General features: G+C 36.4%; 1 long non-coding RNA gene and 1 pseudogene across 1 annotated transcript; one reads left to right on the plus strand and one right to left on the minus strand.

The window, feature by feature from the left end:
* Positions 1-381: 381 nt before the first annotated feature.
* LOC118348623 lies at positions 382-6,561 on the minus strand (annotated as a pseudogene).
* A 6,527-nt stretch (positions 6,562-13,088) lies between these two features.
* Positions 13,089-15,939, plus strand: LOC109009276. Its single transcript, XR_001999021.2, has 3 exons — positions 13,089-13,552; positions 14,555-14,592; positions 15,650-15,939. It is a non-coding gene; the product is annotated as an uncharacterized LOC109009276 (long non-coding RNA).

Raw genomic sequence — 15,939 nt, forward strand, 5'->3', positions numbered from 1 at the left:
TGTGTCAAACCACCATCTTACCACAAAACTTGGATGAGTGCATTAGGGGTTCTATGAATGCTTAAGGAAAAAATGATTATGGTGGGTTTGGTGAATTCACGAAGATGGTTATGAATGAGAATGAGTACACATGTGAAAATGATGCATGTGTGATGCAAATTAAAAACAAAATTGACACAGGAAAATATGCTACAGAGTTTCAACAAGCATTTTAAATACTGAATTTGCACCACCACCCCTCAACTTAAATGAAGTATTGTCCTCAATGTTTAAGAATTAAATTTGAATGGTGAGTAATTAAAAATGGTAGAATACACCTGATGAGTGACGTGGGTAGATCGCTAAGTACCGAAGATGGTAACCTAAAATGACAAAATGAAACTAACCTGCAAATAAAAGCAAAGAAAACAGCAGCAAACAAAAAGGAAAAGAAAGAAAATAATGGGAAAAAAAAAAAAACAAACAAAACAAAACAAAACAAAACAAATAAGGAAAAACATACCTACGTGGTGTGGTCAAGGTTGATAAACCAAATCCAAAGTGGAATGTCTTTCACTTCCGGAGCTTGCCTATCAATTAATATTTTAAGGCGTTGGCCATTTACTTTAAAGATCCGACCATCCTTAGTATCCTCTATTTCTACTGCCCAATTTGCAAAAGCATTATTCACTACAAAATGACCGGTCCACCTAGACCGAAGTTTTCCTGGGTGCTTATGGAGTCTAGAATCATATAAGAACACTCGATCATTAGGCTTAAATTTTTTTTCAAAATATTTTTATCATGAAACGCTTTCATTTTAGCCTTACAAATTCTAGAGTTCTCATAAGCATCATTTTTCAACTCTTCTAACTTGGTCAACTGAAATTTTCTAAGCTTACCTACTTCTCCCATGTCAAAATTAAAATGCTTGATGGCCCAATATGCTCGATGCTCGAGCTCCACTAGTAAGTGACAAGGCTTTCTAAAAACAAGCCTATAAGGTGACATGCCTAAGGGAGTTTTGAAAGCTGTACGGTAGGCCCAAAGTGCATCAACTAGTCTCATAGACCAATCTCTGCAATCCGGGTTGACCGCTTTTTCTAAAATTTGCTTAATTTCCCTGTTTACAAGTTCTACCTGTCCACTTGTCTGGGGGTGGTAGGCAGTAGATATCTTATGTACCACCCTATATTTTTTCATCAAAGCCTCAAAAGAACGGTTGTAAAAATGTGTACCCCAGTCACTAATGATAGCAAGTGGTGTACCAAATTGAGATAACACATTCTCTTTGAGAAATTTAATTACCATCCTATTGTCATTGCTCCTGCAAGTTGCTGCCTCTACCCATTTTGACACATAATCTACTGCCACAATAATATATTGATATCCAAAAGAAGGAAAAAATGGTCTCATAAAATCAATGTCCCAACAATCAAAAATTTCAATCACTAAAATTGGGTTTAAGGGCATCATATTACGACAGAACATAATTCCTAACTTTTCACACTTTTCACATAAGCGACAATAGATGTTTGCATCCTTAAACAAGGTGGGCCAATAAAATCTACACTACAGAATTTTTACAGCGGTTTTATTTATTGAAAAGTGGCCCCCACAAGCTTGGGAGTGACAAAATTCCAAGACGCTAGCAATCTCTTCATCAGGGATGCAATGCCTTAAAATTTGGTCAGAGCAGTATTTGAAAAGAAAATGGTCATTCCAATAGAAATTACGTACCTCAATCATGAACTTTCTCTTGTCCTGAGCACTCCAATCCACAGGTATCTCACCTACAGCCAAATAATTTACAATATGAGCAAGCCATAGTAGAGAAGTAATAGAAAGTAAATGCCCATCAGGAAAATTATCCCTAATTGGCAGGTGGTTAGAAGTGTCCTCAAATGTGAGCCTCGAGAGATGGCCAGCCACTACGTTCTCCACTCCTTTCTTGTCTTTGATGGTGATGTCAAATTCCTGCAAAAATAAAATCCACCGTATTAGTCGTGCCTTAGCATCCTTCTTTGTAAGAAGGTACTTAAGGGCTGCATGATATGTGAAAATAATAATAGGAGAACCAATCAAGTAAGCAAAAAACTTATCCAAAACAAACACTACAGCTAGCAACTCTTTTTCAATGGTGGAGTAATTCATCTGAGCACTATTTAGAGTTTTACTAGCATAGTAAATGACAAAAGGCTTCCCCTCCTTTCGCTATCCAAGAACAACACCTACAGCAAAATCACTAACATCACACATGATCTCAAAAGGTAAAATCTAATCAAGTGGCCGCATTATGGGTGCTGAGGTAAGCTTGCCAATTAGCGTTTTAAAGGCCTCTTGACAAGCTTGTGTCCACTCAAATGGGGCATCTTTAGCTAGGAGGTCACATAGTGGTCTATATATAGTAGAAAGATTATGTATGAACCTCCTATAAAAGCCCGCATGACCATGAAAGGATCTAACATTCTTTATTGTCCTAGGTGTAGGCAACTTAGAGATTAATTCAATCTTAGATTGATCAACCTCTATCTCCTTAGAAGAAATAATATGCCCTAAGACAATACCTGAATGTACCATAAAGTAGCATTTTTTCTAATTCAAAACCAATTTCTTCTCCTCACAACGAGTCAACACTCTCTCTAAATTCAATAAGCATGCATCAAAAGAAGATCCAAAAACAATCAAGTCATACATAAAAACTTTCATGCAATTTTCAACCATGTCACTAAAAATGCTCATCATGCAACGTTGAAAAGTAGCAGGTGCATTAGACAATCAAAATGGCATTCTACGAAAAGCATAAGTACCAAAAGGACAGGTGAAAGTGGTTTTATCTTGATCTTCTAATGCAATTTCAATTTGATAATAACCAGAATAACATTCAAGAAACAATAGAAATGATGACCAGCCACACGCTCAAGAATTTGATCAATAAAAGGGAGAGGAAAACAGTCATTCCAGGTGGCCGCATTCAATTTTCTGTAATCAATACACATCTGCCACCCAGTCACAACCTTTGTAGGGACTATCTCTCACAGGTCATTCTTCACCACAGTAAAACTTGACCTTTTAGGAACAATCTGTATAGGAGTTACCCATTTACTATCAGCAATAGGATATATGATTCCTGCATCTAAAAGTTTCAACACTTCATTCTTCACCACTTCTTTCATAGTGGGATTAAGCCTACACTAGGGGTCTCTATGAGGGTTAGTTCCTTCCTCCAAATTTATTTTATGAGAACAGACCAGGGGACTAACACCTTTTATACCAGCAATACTCCAACCTAAGGTTGACTTATGCTCACTTAGGGTCTGAATTAATTTCTCACCTTGAGACTCAAACAATTCAGATGAGATAATAACATGAAAAGTATCACCTGGACCAAGAAAAACATGCTTTAAACCCTTAGGCAGAGGCTTTAACTCAACTTTGGGTGCTTCCACACTTGAAGGAATTTATTTTTCACTTCTCTCAGGCAACTCCTCAAACTTCGGTTGCCATGCCCAAGTGCCACAATCCTGAGTTCTATAAAAAAAATAGCACAAATATAAACTACATCAAATGTTGAAACTCCCATATCCATGATGAGTGAGTCAATCATGTATGTCTGGTGGCTTTCGTCATCATCTTCTGGCTGTTTTACAATATGGAAGATATTCACCTCGAGAGTCACGTTTCCAAAAGATAACTTTATGAGCCCATTCTTGCAATTAATAAGAGTATTAGCAGTGGCAAGGAAAGGCCTACCTAAAATCAAAGGAATTTTAGAAGTAGTATAAACAACAGAGCTAGTGTCAAGGATTAGGAAATCAACAGGATAATAAAATTTGTCAATTTGAATTAGAACATCCTGTACCACACCCCGGGTACTTTGACTGAACGGTCATCCAATTGCAATGCCACAGTGGTTGGCTTGATTTCTCCCAACCCCAACTGCAAATAAATAGAATATGGCATTAGATTCACGCTAGCTCCTAAATCTAGCAAAGCTTGCCCAAACTCATGATTTCCAATGCTGATTATGCCCAAAGAACAATGCGGTAATTGTAGCACAGCTTTGGAGTGTCGATTCCACAGAGAGACAAATTAAAAGAATAGCAAAAGGAACAAAGAAACTAAAGAAAAATATTAAAGGATTAATGAAGAACAAAGATTAATTTTAAATGCAAATTAAAATGAAGAAAAGTGACTAACAGAAAAAGTACTCAAACTTGACGAGCAGTAAAGCGTCGGGAGTCCATTTGCACAAATTTGGTATTTTAATTATTCTTAATTAATTGAATAACTCAATTGGAAACTCAATTCCCAAAATACTCAATCGGCAAATATAGATTTGTAAACCAAAATTAAACCAAATATACAATTTGAAAAATCATTCACCACTTTTAAAATAAGTAAATTGTTATCACTATTAAGAAAATCCAACGACGAAAATATACTCAGGGAGCGATATTGCAACAAAGAATTAAATCAATATACATATATAATTGATCCTAATATAATCAAAGAGCTAATCCATTCAATATAAAAAGCATGATTGGATCCATAAATAGAATAAATCCTATGATTACTCGAAAGAGAAAATAGCAACAATAAATTGAGAATGATAAAACAAAAGAGTTTTAGTAGTTAAAAACCAAATATATAAATTAAAAATACTATTTAATGTGCAAATTCATTCATAGCCCTACTTGAGAATTTAGTTACCCATAGGTATAATGGATAACAAAAATCTCAAGAGAAAACTAAAGCAAACGACGGCCATGGAGGAAATTCTCTTCATTCTTTAATTTGTCTTCTCCAACCATCGCGCTGCTGGTTCTTCCCTTAAGAATATATATGACGTGCTATGTGATGCATGAAGGTATGGCTTCAATTGTGTGGGCCCACCTCTTGTGTCGTGCCCCCCACATGTAAAACTATAAAAAAAAAAAAAAACACACATCTTTCTTAAAACCCAAAAAAGACAACTCAAAATGGCCCCCACGTGTTGTGTCCATTACTTTCCAAACCAAAAGACCCTTCTATTTTTTTCCAGCGTGTGTACTATGACTTTCTCCAAAATTCCAAACAAAAAATTGGGTCCCATGTGTGTGTGAGTCCAATGAATAAGAATGAATTCCCCCTCTGGGTCCCGCAGATGTGATTTTTTTTTCTCTCTTTTTTTTTATGCTTTTCATTTCTTAACCCTAAAATCCAACAGAAAATGACATGAGTTAGAGCATAAATTGAGAACTTCCAAAAATGTTAAGTGTAAAGCCCAATTGCAAATTATCTCTCACCAACCAATAATGCAATATTTTAGATTTAAAATATTATAAAATCATGCTCAAATATATCTCAGTGTGAATATATATTAAATTCAATAATATAAATTATATCTAATTATTTCTATTCACATTTTAGAATTTTAATCTGATAATAGGGTATTTAGAGTGCGCTTTCGCGCAATCATCACAACCCCAACTTCAATCTTTCCACTTCTCTTAACATCTAATCCCACTTTCCTTGCTATCATAGGGTCAAGAAAGTTATGAGTACTGCCAATGTCAACAAGAAGCACCATTGAGCAGTCACCTTGCCACTAACTCTCATAGTTCTCGGGCTCAAACAACCTGCAATGGCATGAAATGAGATCTCAAGCATCTCACATTCTGCCACTATAGCTTCATCATTTCCATGAGAATCTTGCTGATCACCCCCTTCCTTCTAAGCTTCTTGCCACCATTTCATACCTTCCATTTCAAACAGCTTGGCCTTCTTACACTTGTTACCAGGATTCCATTTCTCCTCACAGAAATAACACACCCCTCTATCTCTTCTTTCTTTCATCTCAGTTTGTGTCAATTTCTGAAATGGAAGTGAGGGTTTGGAGCCATTATTCCTTGGTCCAAAGAAGCCCACTTTTCTAACAGAATTACCAAAAACTATATTGCTACCTTCTCTTGGAATAGAAACATAAGAGGACTGGAATCTGTTGTTTCTCCGAGTACTAGTAATATACTCCTCTTAGATCTTAGCCAATCCAAAGGTAGTATTCAAAGTTTGAGGGTGTGGCATTCTCAAAGGCATGTATCTCGTCTCTAAGGCTACTCAAGAAACAAGAAAACTTATAATTTTCAGATAAACCTTTCAATCTTTTTAAATGACTTCAAATTGAGTCTAGTATGCCCCAAATGTAGAAGTCTGCCTCAACCTTGTAATTGCCTCCATAAGATCATCGTAAGAATAGCTCCCGAATCTTAACTACACAGCTTCAACAAAATAATTCCAAGTAGTGAAAGAACCAGTTTCTTCAGCATCTTGAAACCATACAAATGCATTCCCATCCAAATAGAATGAGGCCATCAATATCTTATGTCCATCCAGCATAGGATGTGAGGAAAAATAATGATTTGCCTTATAGAGCCATCCAGTTGGGTTTTTGCCATCAAATCTTGGGAAATCCAACTTAATACTTCGAAATTGCATTCCAGGAGTCACATTCGAGTTCTTTGAGTGAGCCCCATCACCATTCTTGCCACTCCCATTTCGAACATTTCTTCCTCCATTCACAGCTTCCAACAAAAGATCCATCTTTGAATTCAGACCATCCAGGGCACTATGATAATCTGCAACTCTCTTCACTTGTAGTTCTTCATGTTACTTCAACCAAGAACCATCTTCTCTAAGTCTTTAAACCGTGTGCCTTCTGCCATTCTCTAAAAAACAAATTGCCCAAAATTGCGAACTGCTCTGATGTCAATTGTAACAATACACTAGAGAACAATCACAAAATATTGGAAATAAACCTTTGATCTTTGAGGGATCAAACCTCCATGAATTTCTTATTAAGCTTTTTCAATGAATGTGATACAAAGGTAAGACTTCAGTATTTAAAGGCAATTACAACTATTAATGATTGTTGGACACTAAGGGCATTATAGTAATCCTAAATGAGTAAATGAGGAGATAATAGTACATTTAACCCTTAAGTAGACACGTGACTAACACATGATCAACTAACACTTAACTAACGGCCTTGATAAGCTTCCTTCCATATTCCACAGAAGACGTGCCTCTTCTCCACTGAACTGAGCATAACATTTCTTCTATCACCCCTAAAGACCTCAAACAAAAATTGAAAATTCATCTAAAATCCTAACATTTCCACCACACAAAACCCCCAAATTTCAGGTCAGGTACCAAGAGGTTATAACAAGATGTGGGTGTATTATGAGTACCTATTTCCATCAATGATTCAAACCCAAAACAACAGAAAAAGGAAAATAACAAAAGTTTCCTTCTAAATCCTTCATTTTCTGGGTAGTCAAATAGACCCCAATTACACGAACGATCAATTTACAACCAATAACACGAAAAGGAAAGACACGGTGTCACTAGACTACCAAGAGAGAAAGAGGGAAATAGAGAGAGATACCGAGAGGGGAAGGGAAAGGGGTCATCGGAGGGAGGCCATAGGAGGGAGAGAAGCTCACAAGTGAGGGCAGCTCGGCTAGTGGTTGCGGAAGGCAACAAGGGCCATATAGGGGAAGGGAAATTAGGAGAGGGAGGCGGCACGATGGGGGGAAGAGAAAGAAAAGAGGAAAGAGAGAGGGGAGGGAGCTAGGGTTTTGGGCAACACAGCCTTACATCTTAGGGTTCCTAACTTAAATCCAATGATGGAGATAAATCCAACTGAAATAAAAGACTAATAGAAAATAAAGAGTAGAAATAATTACAAAGGAAAATACATTAAGTTTTAAAACCAAACTCTTTATTCTTGATTCAAATAAATAATAATTTTTTATCATAAAATAAATTGATGAGTTTTTTATAAATATTTTTAAGAGAAATAAATTCATCTAAATAAATGGAGTTCTTTACGTAAAATAAATAATTAATCATAGTAAATATCTCCAAGAGAAATAAAATCATTCAAATAAACTGATTTTGTAAAACTATAACATTTTCGCAGCTCTAAACATTAAAGAGGATGACTTAAAAATTTAAGCATGGTCCAATAACACTAAAAATATCCCATTTAAATAATTTTGGACATATAAAATATTTGGAGGATTTTAAAACACTTGGCTCAATTCAAAATCATCCGCAAGATTTAAAATAAATGTCCGAGATTTAAAACGATATTGTGATAAGGGAGAAGAAACATAAGTCCAATTTTAAAAATTTTAAAATTGTCCACTAGATTTAAAACAAATGTCCGAGATTTAAAACGATGACAGGATAAGGGAGAAGAAACTTAAGTCCAATCTTAGTATGTCTCAACTGTTGTATGTTATTTTGGAAGGACAATGAGAATCGGGAAACATGCATGGTATGCGGAGCATCAAAGTGGAAGCAAAAAGAGTCTATGGATGAAAGGTCTAAAAAAGGTAAAAGAAATCCAGCGAAAATACTATGGTGGTTTCCCTTAAAACCAAGGTTGTAAAGGTTTTTTTATATCATCGAAGACTTTCACAAATGAAATGGCATGCTATAGGCCCCGCACAAATTATGGGGTACTAAGGCATCCTGCAGATGGTTTGGCTTGGAAGACATTTGATTCACAACATGATGAGTTTGCCTTTGACCCCGCAATGAAAATGGATGACAATGGAAGAAGTAAATTGGGCCAAAAAGTCGTAATGCATTCTAAAGGTCCCATGCAAGTTGCCAAAGAATTTAGGTGAATTGTCATCAATGGCACAAAATATCGCATTAGGAATCAGGAAAATGGGAAGAAAACTCATAATTGTGGTGTTAGTGTGTGTACTGAAGATGGCCCTGCTTGGTATGACCAATTAACACGCATAATTGAGGTTATGTATTATGATGGGTCTCGATTTGTGTTATTCAAATGTGATTGGCCAGATGTTAATAGGGGTAAAGGTTTTAAGAAGGACAAGTTTGGCTTTAGTCTTGTAAATGTTTCTCATTTAGTACACAGTGGTAATCAGATAACTGATGATCCGTTTGTTTTATCTTCCCAAGTATCTCAAGTATATTATGTGACAGATGAATGATCCCCAAATTGAGTTGTTGTCTTTAAGACAAAACCAAGAGAAGTGTATGACACTGGTGAAGAGGAAGTGACTGACGACGATGAGGATGAATATTTAGTCAATGAATTTTGTAACACTTCCAACGATGAAACTATTGAACCTACTATTGACGATGTTGTGTGGACACGAAATGACATAAATGGAATGATGATCGAAGCTCCTCAATAGTGTTGAGTAAGAAATATATATTTAGACTTTTTAACACGATATCTCTTATACTTTACTTCTATCTCATATCATGCTCCAAATATTATTATTTCTATTGATTTGCATATATGTAAACTTGTTTTTGTATAGGTACAATGGGTCCAAAAAAGAAGGCAAAGACTATTAGACCACACTTGCGAAGACAATCTACTTTAGTACCAGTTGTCCATAGTGAGACGCAATCATACCCATCCCTTGATAGGGTGGCCCATTCATTACCCTCTGTCAATGGCCCACCCCCCTTCTGTTGATAGGATGGTGGAGTCATCACCTTCTATAGATTGTTTTTCCCATCCATCATTATCTTCACAGAAAGGGACCTAATCTTCTACATCGATACAAATGGGAGGTCACCTATCCACACATATAGAGATCAGCAAAGAGACCCAGCCATGCACATCTGTACCAATAGCACCACATTCGGAAGCAAAAAATGTTGACTTGAGTTCCGGCATTGGAGATTGTTTTGTTGTCATTGTTGATATGTTTTTGTTTTTCTTACTTCTTATTTATTTCACTATGAATGCACATTTACAAAATAGTAACAATGTCACTAAATCCATTTTTGCAAATAGTAATTGAGGTAGAGTAAAAAAACCATTGCACTCAATTTATGACATTTGGCATCTTCCAAAAGGGGAGCGAATTGATATGGAGATCAATAATCTTGATCAACCCATCAAAAAACAAGATTCAAAGGTGGTAAGGTTTGGTGGCCTGATAGCGAGAACTAATAAGTTGGTCCCAATAATTTACAAGGATTAGAGGTTAGTGCCTAAAACAATAAAGGAGGAGGCGTGGGGTCTTATAATGGTATAGAACTTGTATTAAACCATTATTATTAATTAAATAGGTATATTTTGAAAATTTTGATAGAAAGCAAGACATATACTTATGTAAATTTATTTTGACTGTAGGGCAAGTTTAAAGTTCCTAATGACAAATTGGATGCATTAAAAAAATGGATACTCTAGGAACTAAGGAAGAAATGGAAAGACTACAAGCACGAATTGAAGAAAAGGTTACTTCCTGAAAAAGACACATATGCAGCACAAGTTGTGGCAAGGGCAAGTCCCGATATGGTGGACTTATCGCAACTAGTGGAGTTGACCAATCTTTGGTTCAATCCAGAATATATGGTACCAACGCGAGCTTTTCTCTTATAGATTTAGAAAGTCAACCAACTAATTATTGTGGCGCCCCCGACCCCCATGTAAGGAAACACAGGAATCGAGACACCAGGATGATGACAACACGGTCACGCATCCCAATGAAAGTGCCAAGTGTGTGTACATGCGACAGTGTACAATAACAACGCAGCGGATAATTAAGTCTACTAAGTACCAGAATTTAAATACAATTTAAATATCAGTAAAAGGGTTTAAAAAGTTATACAGTCATCCCAAAATAAAGTTTAACACATGTCCCAAAATACAAATGAGTGATCTCAAATCACTCCTCGGGCGGAGCCGACTCCTCAGGCTCACCCTCATATTTCTCTGCATCAAAATCTGCGTTACCACAAAATGGTACCGCAGGTAAGTATAACTCAAACAATCCTCAGGAATAAAAATGCATTTAATGCAACTAACATGCATGCATATGATAAAATATGCATTTTCCTCAAAACATCATTTTTCCCGAAAATGATAATTTTCCAACACACGCCAAAATCCCATTTGGCCCAAAATATCTGTAAAACATTTTTCCAGAAAATGATTTACACAAAATCCAACACACACTATTTTCCCAGAAAATAGCCAATTAATCCGTTATTACCCTATGCACCATGGCCTCCCCTAGGGACCATCCGCACGTCCTGGCTTCGTAGCGATGCCCAGTTCCGCGCCCAGCGCGTTCATGGCCAACCGCCCACTACGCAATAAGCGATGCCCAGTTCCGCGCCCAGCGCGTTCATGGCCAGACATCCTCTAGTCCCCGCCAGCAGAAGGACCACGGAGTCGGCACGAATCTCTCGTCCGATCCCATTGTCGCCCGGCGACAATCCAGGGGACGTTACTCAGTATATTCCGCTCCCGAGTAACCAGAGGAGCTCCACCAAGATAATGCCCCATCTCGACTTGGGGTCGTGATACACACGCACCCAAAATCCATTCTCACATGAAAATCCAGTTTTCATAAACACATGAACATGAATGCAATACACGAAAACCCAGTTTCCTTTACAAACATGATCATGCATGATATCATGAAATGTACATGTACCGACACTAATCAACAACCATCAATAACCAACCCAATCAAATCCAACCAAACAACTCCAATCACCAATCCATCCGACCTCCGTACTCCTCGGACTCAGTCCGGAAAACCAATCAACAGTTCAAATACAGTAAAATGTGTTAGTGTAAAAATACATTAAATTCACAAGAATTCTTTGAAAAATACTTACAGTGCTATATAATAATTTCCGGAGGATCACGAAGCTGCAAGAAGTGGAAAAACAGCTGCAGAACAGTGTAAAATACACTGTGGCCGTGGGTCACAGATACCTACTTTTCAACAGAGACAAACGAAGACCCAAAAATGATAGGGTAGGGCCTAGGGAGGTCGGTGAAGCTAGGGGTGGTGAAGGTTGGCCGTGGGTGGCGGCACAAGGGGTGGTTTAAGGTCAAAAATATCCAAAACGGAAATGGGGTTGGTTGTGCTTCATCGATGACGGATCGGAGGTGGGGTTGGCTCCAATGGGTTGCCAAGAGGTTGAGGATGAAGTGGTATGAAGATGGTGGCCAATGGTGGTGCGACGGCGGCGCAGCGGCGGAAAGAATGCCGCGGCTTCAATGGGCTCGTGGTGGCTAACAGCGGCGCAAATGGAGATGAGGTTGGTGGGGTAGGGTCGCTGGCGGCTAGGGAAACTAATGGGTTGGGCGGTGACGGCCACCGCCGGCTCACAGCGGCGCTGGGTGGTGATGAAACGAATGGATGGAGAGAGGGAGGGAGAGCTGGGTCGCGCGCGGAAGAAAGGAAATCGAAGGAGAAATAAGGAAGAAAAGAAAAGAAAGAGAAAAGAAAAAGGAGATGAAAGAAAAATAGAGGGAAAAGAAATAAGGTCCAATCCTCATAACTTGGGTCACAAAAATAATCCAATGGAAACGATTTCAAAACCACAAGTTAAATAAAATAATTTAAACGTAATGGTAAAGTCAAATTGAAATAATTAAATCCCACAGTAATTAATTAAATATGAAAAGTAATTTAAATGCACAACAATAAATAAATATTAAGAAAGCACATAAAAATTAATTTTCACCAAATTAAAAATCCTAAAAAATAACCCAATTAAAAATCCAATAATTTAAAAACAAGAGAATAATTTTTGAATAAAATAAAAATAATCCTTCAATAAAAATACACTAAAATATGGGGTGTTACTGTTATTTTAATAATAATTTTCAAAATTTTTGTGATGATGTAGTCAAAATATAATAAAAATAAGGAGTGTCGTAAGAAGCAGGTGGTTGTTCACAGTGGAGGATCAAAAAGTGTAATACCCGAGTCCTACTACGTAAGTCTTTGCGTCATTTTTTTAATTCTTTAAGTTAAATATTTTGAGATAAATATTTTAATTATTTTATTTTAAGATGAGAATGCTTTATTTTAAAATGTGATTTATAAAAATAAACCAAGGGCATGATTTTAAGATTTTACAATATTTTTCTTAAATTCTCTAATATTACTTATTTAAGAAATAGCCCAATCATTCTCCACCATTGAATTGGTAGATAAGCAAAATATCTCCCATTTTTTTGATCCTAGCCATCCATTTCCATTTAAACTAAGCCTTTTTATGTGAAGCCCCATCGTGTAAGTCCCATTTCATACGAAGTGCCTTTTAGTTTTCCTTCATCTCGTGAGCTCAAACCTCCAAGCCATAGCCGATGCACACATTTCTCTCTTCTTCTCTTCTCTTCTCTTCTCTTCTTATATTCAAAAAACCAAGTTCCCCTCATCTCCTTCAAGCTTTGTGACTCCATGGCAAGGGAAGAAGAAAAGCATTTTCCCTCATCCTCTCCAAGCAGTACGAGTATTCTTCCTCCATACCCATTTTCGGTTTTGACTCAAAGCTTGGAACCAACGCTTGATTTCATCTTCCAAAGGGTGAAATCTTGAAGTTAATAGACTTTTGGTTCATTTCCTAGTATGATTTACATGTGGGTTTCGAGTTTCACCATTTTCTTACCTATGACGTTTCGGTTTTGGGAGTAATACAATGCCATCATTTTGTTCTTCATCTACACGGCTTTACCACTATTTGGTCATTTATCTTGCCTCTTGAAAGAAGCTAAGAGCTTAAGGTAAAAACCCTAACTTGACCCATTTGTTGTTAATGTGATTTTGGAAGCCAACAAAGTTGTTTTATCTTGTGTTTTGGTGTAGTTAATTTTCTATGTTGCAAATAAATATGTATGCTCTGTTTTTTGCCCTAACCAAATGTGCTGAAGTTGTTTTGCTATGTATTTTCCTATATTTTGAAAATGGTGTGTTGCTATTAAACTTGGTTTAATCATAGGTAATGATTAGTGTATTTTTAGTGTATATATGTTGGTACCATGTGTATTGTGTTGAGGTTCGGTTTAGAGGTTTTACTTGGTTCCTTGTAAATTTTATATCTTGCTTTTAAAGGTATTTAAGTGGGTAAAGTATAAGCTTGAGTGTTTAAAGGTTTTAAAGTTGCTTAATGGGTAACTTTGCTATATTTTATGCTACTCTAATTTTAATGGGATATGTTATCTAAACTATTTAAAATATTGCTTGTGTGATTAAATCATAACATAGTTGGTTTAGATATAGGAGATTAATTGTGCATGATATATTACGATAGCCCATGTATGTTGTCCCTTGTTTGGTTAAATTCTACCTAACCCAAGAGTCCAAAATATTGATAAGCTAACATTTCATAATGAGGGACCACAAGTTGATTTAAAGGGCATGTTTCCTAAGTTTGTTTAGCCTACTTGAGATGCCTAAATCTTTTTTAAAGCCCATTGTTGAGAATTTCTAAATTTTATCTCTTAATGTCCATAACCCAAAGTGACCTTAAACCAAAGAGACCTTGCCTGAAGTCTATGAATTCTTAACTACTTTTCATGTAAGCTTTTTAAATAGCCTTCCATGGACAGCTAGCATGTTTTAATATTTAATTTATGGCCCTACTAAGTTGAGGTGAGGAGTAGTCATCAGGTTAATGCTAAACATAGAAGAGACGTTAGATTGTAATATCGTGGCTTTCTCTTTTAAAGGGAGGGCTAAAGAATATTGTATGAGTATTAACATGCTTATACTATTTATTGGAATAGGTCCTATATTGGCGTTGGAAGTATCGAAGAGCATAGAGGTAAGTAGCTATGATCATGCTTCTTACACCAAGTTATCTTTATGAAAGAATGTCTCTCTCTCTTTTCAAATGTTCTTCTAAAGAAAGAGCAAATGTATATATTATATACAAACCCTTTCTTGATAGCCCCTATTAAGCACCCTATCGACTATAATTGTGTGTATGTGTATAAGGTAATGCATGCACATATGTTCTAAATCATGAAACTTTCATACATGCTCTTTCAAGAAACTTATTGATTATTCCTATATTTAGTATAGCATGAAAATGTATCTTATTCATAAAAATGCATGTGCATCAGACTAAGAAAGATGATGAAAATGTTTTGATTGCAAAGGAAAAGAAATGAATGTCTCATGCCTTATGCTTTAAGCAATGCTTTAATGACGCAAAGAAAGTTTTTTAAAATGTCCCTATGAACTGATACTTTAATGACGTGAAGAAAGTGTTTTAAAATGTCCCCATGAATTGATGCTTTATGGATGTCATGAAAGATGATGTTTAAACTCATGCTTTTAAATGATGTTTTTCCATAAATGAACTGTTAAATGAAAATGACTGAAAAGAAAGGACTGAAATGACTTAAATGAATGAAAGAAAGAAATGACTAGATGAATGAGTGTTTTAATGTATGAAAATACATAACGACCATGACTGAATGAAAGGGTACCAAAGAAATGGGTAGATTGAATGCTGGGTAAGCAGTACTAGTAGTGCACCCAATGCTACCCCCTGACCGAGGGATTCCCAACTTGCGGCCACGAGCGGAATCAAGTCCAAATGAAGACTGCTAATCCTAATACACGGGGTACGTAATAGTGTGTACCGGCCAAAAAGAAAGTGAAACATGAAAGCATAATTATTTCTCAAAGATGTTTATGTATGAAAGTATTGGTTATTCCTTAAAATGTTTATGCATGAAAGCATTTTGAAATTCTCAAAATGTTTGTGTATACATGTTTTCAAAGAAAAAGAATAGATGTCTAGTATGTTCACTGCATGGTGTACTACTTACTGAGTATTCGACTCATTTTGTGTTTATATTTTAAATGTTCAGGTAATGACAAAGTGGTTGGGAGCAGAGCACTAATACAGAGGGAGAGGCAGACGCTTAGTGTCTTCCCTATTGGTTCGACCTTGCATGGATGTTTATGGATGTTGTTTTTATGTTGGGATGGGTCCCTTGTTGAGACATTTTGTTGGGTTTGACTTTAAAACAATGTATCTTTTGGTATGGTGGGATGATGGCAACTCCTTATACATTGACTTAGTGCCTTTTGTACATATGGTAGGGATGGAGTCTCTTCCTAACTAGAACAGTTATATTTTTATAAAAGTATGATGGAC

This window comes from Juglans regia, chromosome 6 (assembly GCF_001411555.2).
Source record: "Juglans regia cultivar Chandler chromosome 6, Walnut 2.0, whole genome shotgun sequence".
NCBI classification, from domain to species: Eukaryota; Viridiplantae; Streptophyta; class Magnoliopsida; order Fagales; family Juglandaceae; genus Juglans; species Juglans regia.